The sequence below is a fragment of the Panthera tigris genome, chromosome D3 (assembly GCF_018350195.1).
Source record: "Panthera tigris isolate Pti1 chromosome D3, P.tigris_Pti1_mat1.1, whole genome shotgun sequence".
Taxonomy (NCBI): Eukaryota; Metazoa; Chordata; class Mammalia; order Carnivora; family Felidae; genus Panthera; species Panthera tigris.
In genome coordinates, this window is record NC_056671.1 from 32,138,008 (window position 1) to 32,148,456 (window position 10,449).

Consider the following 10,449-nt stretch of genomic DNA (forward strand, 5'->3'; position numbering starts at 1 on the left):
AGTAGAACAACTTGAATGTCCATCAACTAATGAATGGATAAAGAAATCATGGTATAATCCATATATAGAATATTATTTGGCAGTAAAAAGGAATGATGTACTAATATGTGCTAAAACATGGATGAACCTTGAAGACATTATGCTAAGTGAAAGAAACCAGACACAAAAGGCCACATATTCTATGAATCCATTTATATGAAATGTTCAGAAGAGGCAAATCCATGGAAACAGAGAGTAGATTAGTTGTTGCCAGGGGTTGGGGAAGGGGAGAGATCTTTTCTAACTGCTAAAAAAAATTCATTAACATGAGTAAGGAGATTCTTTGGGGGATAAAAAAAAAAAAAGGTCGTGAAATTGAGGGCTAAACAACTCTTTAAATATACTGAAAGAATGGCTAACATTAACCACTCAGGCAGCAACAGATGTTGGCGAGGATGCGGAGAAAGAGTATCACTTTTGCACTGCTGGTGGGAATGCAAACTGTTGCATCCACTCTGGAAAACAGTATGGAGGTTCCTCAAAAACCTAAAAATAGAACTACCCTACAACCCAGCAATTGCACTACTAGGTATTTATCCAAGGGATACAGGTATGCTGTTTCGAAGGGGCACATGCACCCCAATGTTTATAGCAGCACTATCACAACAGCCAAAGTATGAAAAGAGCCCAAATGTCCATCGATGGATGAATGGATAAAGAAGATGTGATTTATATATACAATGGAATACTACATGGCAATGAGAAAGAATGAAATCATGCCATTTGCAGCAACATGGATGGAACTAGAGGGTATTATGCGAAGCGAAATTAGTGAGAGAAAGACAAATATCATATGACTTCACTCCTATGAGGACTTTAAGATACAGAAGAGTTGAACATAAGGGAAGGGAAGCAAAAATAATATAAACAGGAGGGGGACAAAACATAAAAGACTCTTAAGTATGGAGAACAAACAGAGGGTTACTGGAGGGGTTGTGGGAGGGAGGATGGGCCAAATGGGTAAGGGGCATTAAGGAATCTACTCCTGAAATCATTGTTGCACTAAATGCTAACTAACTTGGATGTAAATTTAAAAAATAAACTAAATTAAAAAAAAATTATGCCAGGACAAAAAATAAATAAAAATTAAAAATGTTCTCTAATAAAAGAAATTTGAAAATTTGAAAAAAATAAGTCAATAAATATACTGAAAAACACTGAATTATATATTTTAAATGGTAATTTTATGACATGTAAATTATAAAATTAAAGAGACAGACTAGATAGTTTAGAGCCCCTGATGATCCCTTTCGGGGGTGGGGGGTGGGTAGGAGGAAATTGATGGAGGAATTGATGGTGCAATAAAAGGCCAAATAGATGATCTATTTGATGAATAAGCTATTTTGGTTAGTGTTTTTATTCCTAAGTCTTATTCCTGAGATTTCTCTGGTTTTTAAGAAATTTCTAAAACCTTTCTTGTGTAATTAAATAGAATATACTGAATGTAATGAGATTTTGTTTGTAAGAATGCAGTCCTCTCCTAGGAGAGAGCCATCTGTGCAATCTTCAGTTCTCTTCACAGGGAAACTGAGCAAATGTGGAAGGTCTGGACCTTGAGCCATTCCTATACAAACTCCAGGACAGATCCTGGGAGTTTTTGTTTAACTAAATCTCTGATAGCTGTTTCTTTTGTCTTTCTCCTAAAATTGAAGTGTAGATATTCTGGTTATTTGAATCCAGGTTTAGAAAACTGAAGTTTCATGTTATAGTGATATCTAAGAAACTGTGTCCTCTTTAACCTAATCCTTGTGTCTATTGGACAGCTAGGTGCTTTTATTCTCTAGGTTATACACTCAGGACAACTGAAATTAGTGTATATTTTTATTTTTATTATTTTTTCAAGGTTTATCTATTTTTGAGCGAGAGAGAGAGAGAGAGATGGAGTGTGAGAGGAGGAGGGGCAGAGAGAGAGGGAGACACAGAAACTGAAGCAGGCTCCAGGCTCTGAGCTGTCAGCACAGAGCCTGATGCGGGGCTTGAAGTCACAAACTATGAGATCATGAGCTGAACTGAAGTCGGACACTTAACTGACTGAGCCACCCAGGAGCCCCAAAATGAATGTATTTTTAGTAAGCCTGGACCAAGGACGTAAATTTAGTTCTCCTTACTTTGCTTCTGTCACGTCTGTTTTGGTGTGTGCACAGGACTTCTCTCTTGAGGTGGAGAGGCTCAGAATGGATTTTTCCTCTGTTGTGTTTCCATTGTGTGCATCTGGCACCAGTGGCCTGGCACAGGTGGAATTTCATCATGGCCAGAAAGCATCGCCTACCGCGCTTTCCAGACAAGCAGGGCAAATCCCTCCGGCACTGGGGCTGTCGCTACATGACCAGCAGTGACCCCAGAATAGAAGTGGGGTGGGGGGTATCGCTGGGGCCCCAATTCATTTCTAATAGCATCATCTCCACACATCTACTCTTTACTTTCAAAATCCTGGGAGCATCAGTAGCATCAGTACCAAATCTAGACGTTTCAGAAGTATTTGGATTGTTTGACAACGAAAGGTCTGTGTCAAGTGAAGCTACAATTTGGAACTGGAAAACCAAAGACTACTAAAGTTTGTTAGCACAGCCACACAGCGGCCAGGGGAGAGAAGAGTTAATGAATGTACCTGTGTCCAAGGTACTAAGCCTGGAAAAAAAGGTCTAATTCAGATATTTCTGTTGTACCCACTGTCTCAGCCTGATCTCTGCTGCAGTACCACAAAGCTTTTCATCTGTCCCTCCCAGAATCCTCTCCTCATCCTTCACCACCAGGTTCTTGTTTCTCCTCTAACATACAGAGCAATTTAGCTGCTTTGGTTTCTAATCCGATTACCACAGTATTGAAAGAGAACACATGTGTGATGACAATGAGTCCCCAATACACCCAGTACATTCTGCTTAGTGCGAATTTTCACTGAGCTCTCCCAGATAAAAAATCCTGCATATACAATTGTTTATTCACTCAACAAACATTGGCTGAGTGGCCACTAGGTGTTAGGCGCTGGCACACAAAGATAAAGCACAGAGTGGAGAGTAGGTGGTGAGAGACTCAGGCCACTGACACTACCCGCTGCCCGGATGTCTGTTTCCTGCCTCACTGCCTTTGTGTGAGCTCTTCTCTCTGGGGGTGTGGCCTCCCCTTCCCTCTGTCTGTAGGATTCACTTCCACTCAACTTGGACATCACTTCCTCAGCGCAGCCCAGCCAGGCTGTTTTCAGGTCATCTCCTCCCTGTTTCTATAATATATGCGTATTTTTACCTTTACACCTGCCACAGGGAACTGAAAATAACTCCCCAAAAAGGGGAGGAGGGGAGAAAGCTCAATGTCCACCACATTATTTTCAGTATAGTTTTGAGTTTCAAGGATTTTATTTCTCCTGATTTACCTTCTGAAAAGGAATAAAGATGAATTTTGGCATAAGCACAGAGAATTGCCCTAGGAGCTGAAGGCCCCATGGGCCTGCCAGTATCCTGCCTCCCTGGTCACCATTTGTACACTTGTCACTACACAGCTGATGGCCTGTGAGGTGGCACCTGGGCCAAAGGCCTGGGAGAGGCTTCCAGGCTTGTGCCGGACTGGACAGGAGGGGCCTGGTCACCGTTGCTTCTCTTGGGGAGCCAGCATGTGGGTCACCGGAATTGGAGGAGTGTGAAGCAGAAACAGGGCCCGCAGCAAGGCAGGTAGTCAGCTGGAGGAGCGGAGGCCAGCGGGCTGAGCTCTGCCAGGCTGAGTTTGCATGCAGTGGGCTCTCCACGGTGAACACCAGAGGGTTGCTTCAGGTTGTCACTGGGTCTAAGGGGACAGTGCAGATCTCAGCTTGCGGTCCCCATGAAGCCTGGTAGCACACCTTCTGAGCTTTCCTCTGCCTCTCGACTTCTTTAGACCACATAAAAACTCATCACCAGAGATGTCATGTAAATATCTCTCTGATACAGGTGAGAAGAAAGATAAGAAAATTAATACACTAGAAATGGAAAACCTTAGGTTAAAAAGAAGCATTTTTGGGGCGCCTGGGTGGCTCAGTCGGTTAACCGCCCGACTTCGGCTCAGGTCATGATCTCACAGTTTGTGAGTTCGAGCCCCGCATCGGGCTCTGTGCTGACAGCTCAGAGCCTGGAGCCTGCTTCGGATTCTGTGTCTCATTCTCTCTCTGCTCTTCCCCCACTTGTGCTCTGTCTCTCAAAAATAAAATAAAAATGTAAAAAAAAATTATTAAAAAAAAACAAGCATTTTTAATTAGAGTTGCAAAGCTTCTGTGGCTCTCCACCTTTTTTGGGGGGGATTAGTCTTAATATTTTATTTTAAAAAGTTGGGTGTGTATGTACACTTGTTATACTCTATACCTTTTTTGGTAATTATTATTTTTAATTTTCCCTAAAAACTCTGTTCTTCTTCCTATAAACTTTATTGTGGCAAAAAACACATAACACAAATTTACCTTGTTAACAATATCTAAGTAGACAGTATAGGCTTGTTACCTATATGACCATTGTTGTACAGCAGATCTTTAAACTTTTTCATCTGGCAGGACTGCAACTCTACACCGAGTGAACAACTCCTTGATTTTCCCTTTCCCCAGGCCCTGGAAACCCCCATTCTGCTTTCTGTTTGTATGAGTTTGGTTACTTTAGATACCTCATATAAGTGGAATCATGCAGTATTTGTCTTCATGTGATTAGCTTATTTCACTTAGCATCATGTGCTCAAGATTCATCCATGTTGTAGCGTATGATGGAAGTCCCTTCTTTTTAAAGGTTGAGTAATATTCCATTGTATGTGTAGACCACATTTTCTTCATCCATTCTTCCATCCATGGACATTTAGGTTGCTTCCACATCTTGGATATTGTGACTATTGCTGCAGTGAACATGCGTAAGCAAATATCTCTTCGAGATCCTGTTTTCAACTTTTTTTTAGATATGTACCCAGAAGTGAAATTAATGAATCATATAGTAATTCTATTTTTAATATTTTTAGGAACTTCCATACTGTTTTCCATAGTGGCTGCACCATTTAGAATCCCACCAATAGTGCACACCCTCACCAAAACATGTTATTTTCTGGTGTGTAGGATTTTTTTTTTTTTTTAATGTGGCCATCCTAATGGATGTGAGGTAATATCTCATTGTGTTTTTGATATGCATTTCCCTGATATTTAGAGACATTGAGTATCTTTTCATAAACTTGTTAGCTATTTGTATATCTTCTTTGGAAACATGCCTATTGAAGTCCTTTGGTCACAAACCTTGATCTCACAATGACCTGAGCTGAAATCAAGAGTCACTTAACTGAGCCACACAGGCACCTCTGTTGCACAGTAGTTTTTAAGCTTGATATAGTCACATTTGTCTATTTTTGCTTTTGCTGCTTGTGTTTTTGAGTCATATCCAAGAAATCATTTCCCATTACAATGTCATAAACGTTTTCCCCAACATTTTTTTTCTAAGAATGTTATAGTTTCAGGTCTTAGGTTTAGTTCTTTCATCCATTTTAAGTTAATTTTTGCATATGGTACTAGGTAAGGGTCCATCCTTGTCCTTTTGCATGTGGATAGCCAGTTTTTCCAACACCGTTTGTTGGAGAGACTATTGTTTCCCCAGTATGTAGTCCTGGCACCCTCACTGACAATCATTTGGTCATAAATGTGTGTCTTTATTTCTGGGCTCTTTGTGACAGTACCATTCTGTTTTGATTATCGTAGCTTTGTAAGATGGTTTGAAATCATGAAGTGTGAGATTGCCTACTTTGTTCTTCTTTCTCAAGATTGTTTTGGTTTTTTGAGGTCCCTTGAGATCCAATATAAATTTTGGGATTTTTCCCCCCAAGAAATCCACTGGGATTTTTATACAGATTGCACTGAATCTGAAGATTGGTTTGGATATTAAAGACATTTTGATAGTTGAGTGTCTGACTCTTGATCTCAGCTCAGGTATTGATCTCAAGGTTGTGAGTTCAAGACCTATGTTGGGCTGCACGCTGGGCATGGAACCTACTTTAAAAAAAGTTTATTAGGGGCACCTGGGTGGCTCAGTTGATTAAAGCCCAACTCAGTTCAGCTTGGGTCATCATCTCATGGTTTGTGAGTTTGAGCCCCACATTACGCTCTGTGCTGACAGTGCAGAGCTTGTTTGGGATTCTCTTCCTCCCCCATTCCCACACTCTCTTTCTAACAGCAACAACAAAAGTTTATTAGTAGGTATTTTATTCTTTTTGATACTATTGTAAATAGGATTGTTTTCCTAATTTCCTTTTCAGATTGTTCATTGTTAGTGTATAGAAGTGCAGCTGATTTTTGAGAGTTGGTTTTATAATCTGCAAATTTGCTGAATTCATTGAACAGTTTTTGTGTGTAATCTTTTGGGTTTTCTACATGTAAAATCATGTCATCTGCTAACAAATATCTTTACTTCCCTCTTTACAATTGGATATCTTTTCCTTTCTTTCCCTTGGATTGATGCTCAACCCACTGAGCCACCCAGGCCCCCCTAATGTTACATTTATTTTGTTATGTTGAATTGTTCTTGCATTCCAGGGATAAATCTTACTTGTTCGTGGTGTATAGTCCTTTTAAAGTGCTGTTGATTTGTTTTACTAGCATTCTGTTGAAGAGTTTTGCATTGATATTCATCAGGAATATTGATCTGCATTTTGTTGGATCTTTGGTTTTGGTAGCCAAGTAAATGTTGGACTCATAAAATGTGTTAGAAAGTTTTCCCTCCTCTTCAATTTTTGGGTGGGGTTCGAGAAGGATTGGTGTTAATTCTTTAAATATTTGGTAAAATACTCTAATGAAGCCATCTGGTCCTGGACTTTTCTTTGTTGGGGGGGGGGGGGAGGTGGTTTGAGTGAATTGGTAATTGATTATTGATTAGTAACTGATCATTAATTAAACCTTACTAGTTATAGGTCTGTTTGGATTTCTCTTTCTTCATGATTGAGTCTTACTAGATTGTTTCTAGGAATTTATCCATTTCTTTTAGGTTATCCAATCTGTTGGCATATAATTGTTCATAGTAGTCTTTTATAACATATTTTCTGTGGCATCAGTTGTAATTTCTCTTTCATCTCTGATTTTAGTTGAGTCTTCTCTTTTTTCTTTGTCTAGCTAAAGGTCTGTAATTTTGTTGGTCTTTTCAAAAAACCCAATTCTTTAAGTAGCTAGCTGGCTGAGTAGGTAGAGCATGTGACGCTTTATCTCAGGGTCATGAGTTTGAACCCCATGTTGGGTGCAGAGTTTACTTTAAAAAAGTAACCAGTTCAGGGCACCTGGGTGGCTCAGTCAGTTAAGTGTCTGACTTCAGCTCCCGTCACGATCTCATAGTTTGTGAGTTCGAGCCGAGTCAGGCTTTGTGCTGACAGCTCAGAGCCTAGAGCCTGCTTTGGATTCTGTGTCCCTTCTCTCTCTGCCTCTCCCCCATTCATGCTCTCTCTCTCAAAAATAAACAGTAAATAAGTTTTAAAAAGTGACCAATTCTTAGTTTCACTGATTTTTTTCCTATTTTTTCTACTTTACTTATTTCTTCTCATATATATATATATATATATATATATTTTTTTTTTTTTTTTTTTTTGCTAACTTTGGATTTAAATTGTTCTTCTTTTCCTAGTTCCTTAATGTATGAAGTTAGGTTGTTGATTTGAAAAGTTTCTTCTATTTTAATGTATTTACTGCTATAAACCTCTCTTAGTACTGCTTTTGCTGCATCCCATAAGTTTTCGGTATGTTGTGCTTTCATTTTCATTTGTCTTAAGATATTTTCTAGCTTCACTTGTGAGTTATTCTTTGACCCATTGGTTGTTCAAGAGTGTGTTAATTTCCACTTATTTATAAATTTTCTGGTTTTCCTACAGTTACTGATTTCTAGTTTCATTCCGTATTAGTCAGAAAAAATACTTAATATGATTTCAATATTCTTAAATTTGTTGACTTTTTGTGGCCTAACATGTGCTCTGTCCTGGAGAATGTTCTATGTTGGCTTGAGAAGAATGTGTATTCTGCTGCTGTTGGGTGGAGTGTTCAGTCTTTTCGGTCCAACTGGTCTATAGTGTGTTCCTGTTTCCTTAGTTATCTTCTTCTATCTGGTTGTCTAGTTGTTCTATTCATTATTGAAAGTGAAGGTTTAAAATCACCTATTGTTGGGGCCCCTTGGTGGCTCAGTCAGTTAAGCATCTGACTGTTGGTTTTGGCTCAGGTCATGATCTCACAGTTCGTGAATTCGAGCCCTGTCTTCTTTGCTGCCAGCGCAGAGCCTGTTTGGGATTCTCTTTCTGCACCTCCCTGCTCATATGCTCTCTCAAAATAAATGAACATTAAAAAAAAAAAAAAAAAGAAATCGCCTATTGTTACTGTATCCTTGTTTATTTCTCTCTTCAATTCTGTCAATGCTTCGTATATTTGGATGCTTTAACGTTAGGTGCATATATAATTGTATCTTCCTGGTGTATCAACCCTTTTATCTTAGTCTTTATCTCTAGTGACAGTTTTGACTTAAAGTCTATTTCGTCTGGTATTAGTATAGCCACGCTACTCTCTTTTGGTTACCCTTTGCACTGAACACCTTTTTCCATCTTTGTATTTTTAGCCTACATGTGTCTCTACATCTAAGGTGTCTTATAGACAGCACGTAAATGCATGTTGGGGTTTTTGCTTTTTCTATCCATTCAGCCAGTGTAACTGAAAGGATAGAAACAAAACAAAAGCTGGGGACTTAAATCTGTTTAAAGTAATTACTAATAGGAGAGGACTTAGTTTAGGCTGCTATACAACACCATAAACTAAGTGGCTTGTAAACAATATTTCTCATACATAGTTCTAGAAAGTGGGAACTCCAAGATCATGGCATTGGCAGATTTGGTGTCTGGTGAGATTCAGCTTCCTCATTGTGCCTTCTCACTGTGTCTTCACATGGTGTAAGGGGCTAGCTAGTTCTCTGCGGTCTTTATAAGGGCACTAATCCCATTCATGAGGGCTCTACTCTATCACCTAAGTACCTCCCAAAGGCCACCTATTTAATGACCCGCATTTGGCCATTAGAATTTCAACATATGAGTTTTGGGGGACACAAACATTTGGAAGATCCATAGCACTTACTATTGCCATTTTGGTTTTTCTTCTTGTCCCTCTTTTCCTCTTAACTTTGTGTTTCATTTATGTTTTTGTGTTGACATGCTTTGATTCCTCCCGCCCCTCCCTGTTTTCTTTTGTGTATCTTCTATGGGTGTTCTTGTAGGAGTAGTCCAGCCAGTCTTAAGGGTTAACTTGCTTCAAGTTAACACACTCCTTACTTGCTAGCCTAAGGCCCTTGATCTGTAACAGAACTAATTTACTTTGAGATTTGCAGACCACTGGCCTTGGGGAGTGAAGAACAAGTATGTTTCCAGGCCACAGAGGCCAGCAAGTCTATTTGAAGCCATCTCAGCTTTCTAATTAGCCTACCATTTTTTTTTTTTTTTAACACTTCTTTATTTTTTTGAGACAGAGAGAGACAGAGCATGAACAGGGGAGGGTCAGAGAGAGGGAGACACAGAATCTGAAACAGGCTCCAGGCTCTGAGCTGTCAGCACAGAGCCCGACACGGGGCTCGAACTCATGGACCACGAGATCATGACCTGAGCCGAAGTCGGCCGCCCAACCGACTGAGCCACCCAGGGGCCCCCCATTTTTTTTTTTTTTTTAGCAAGATGTTTTTCTTTTAGGTCACACAAATGATTTTACTGACTTCCCTTTGTGTATCTGTAGACTTTGCCCTCCTTTGCAAAAAGAACAGAGCACTCTCACACATCACAAAACAACATCCCCTCGCACAACCCCCTTGCACTGAGATGTTTGTAGTTGGCACTGAGTCTGCATACAATCAAGACATGTTGCAGGATGCTGAGGTCTCTGCTGATTAACTACCCTAAACCCCTTTTAATCTCCCTGGGCCAGGCAGAAACTCCAGAGTTGGCTTTTGAATAAGAGTCCACCTTCTCCCCAAGTTGCCAGCCTCCTGAATAAAGCTCAAATCCTTTCTAATAAAAACTCCTCTGTTGGGTGATCTTTCAGGCAACAGGCAGCTGAAATTGGGTTTGGTAACATTTTCTTTGTGGTTACTGCAGGACTTACAGAAGACATTTTACAGTTGTAACAATCCATTTTATGCGGGTAACCTAACTTTAATCATATACAAAAACTGTATTCTTTTACATCTTTCCACCCCCTTTTTGATTCACAAGTTATATCTTTATATATTTATCTATTAATATAGTTTTAGATATAGTAATTTTTTTAAATTTGTTATTTTTTTAATGTTTATTTTTGAGAGAGACAAAGACAGAATGCGAGTGGGTTAGGGGCAGAGAGGGAGACACAGAATCCAAAGCAGGCTCCAGGCTCTAAGCTGTCAGCACAGAGCCCGACGTGGGGCTCGAACTCACAAACCATGGAGA